A 1105-nucleotide genomic window follows, 5' to 3' on the forward strand; every position below is an offset into this window, starting at 1 on the left:
CCATCCGTCTGAATCCTGTACAAGCAGACAAGTGACAGACTACTCTGCTGGACTCCCGTGATCTTTACCGACGACGTTCACTGTTCTAGCTAGTAGATTTTTAGCTTCAAAACCAAGGTTGCCATACCAACAAATCAAAGAGACTGTTAAGACAGACTCTATGTACGACATGTGAAACAGAGTCGTCAAGGTCGTGAGACAAGAAGAAAAAGGGCGTTGCTGGTAATTTCTTACACAATATGTCAGTGTTACACTCAAAGTTCAATTTATTATCAGTCGTTGTGCCAACATACGTGCAGGTTGTCGACAGTGTCTACCACCTGGACCTTAATGATAGTGGTGATTTTTTTTTAGATTAGATTAGACACACCTGGACCTTGGAATGTAGTGGTGATTTTTTTTTTAGATTAGATTAGATAGTAGTCACATGCACAGATTAAATGGCAGGTTACAGTGACATTCTTATGCTCCGAGCTCCAACAGTGCAGTTAATGAGATAATTAATTTAAAAAAATATATATATATATATCAACTGTAGCCATGATAAATGTTCATCTGTGTAGGGGGGTGGGGGGGGGGGTCAGGTAAAGTATCCGTGTGGGGGGGCACAGGACCAGGTAGCTGCCTAGTGGCTATTCAAAGCCTGATGGTCTGGGGTAGAAGCTATTGATAAGTCTGACAGTTTTTGCGATGATACTTCCTGTATCTTCCTGTGTCTGAGGATGGAAGTGGGGAGAACAGGCAGTGGCTGAGTTGGCTGAGCTTTTGGTACTCCTCCTCTGTGTTGTAGGTGTGTCTGGAAGGTAGCCAGGTGTCCTGGAGGTAGGCCAAGTGTTCTGGAAGCGGTAAGGCAGGTGTTGGAGGTAGCAGGTGTACTGAGGTCGGCAGGTTGTTCATGGAGGGTAGGCAGGGTGTCTGGGAGGGTGGCAGGTGTCAGCATGGAGGGGTAAGGCAGGTGTCTTGGAGGTAGGCAGGTGTCCTGGAGGGGTAGGCAGGTGTCCTGGAGGGTAGGCAGGTGTACTGGGAGGAGGTAGGCAGGTGTACTGGAGGGTAGGCAGTGTTTCTGGAGGGTAGGCAAGTGTCCTGGAGGGTAGGCAAGTGGTCG

The sequence above is a fragment of the Salvelinus sp. IW2-2015 genome, unplaced genomic scaffold, assembly GCF_002910315.2.
Source record: "Salvelinus sp. IW2-2015 unplaced genomic scaffold, ASM291031v2 Un_scaffold537, whole genome shotgun sequence".
Classification (NCBI taxonomy): Eukaryota; Metazoa; Chordata; class Actinopteri; order Salmoniformes; family Salmonidae; genus Salvelinus; species Salvelinus sp. IW2-2015.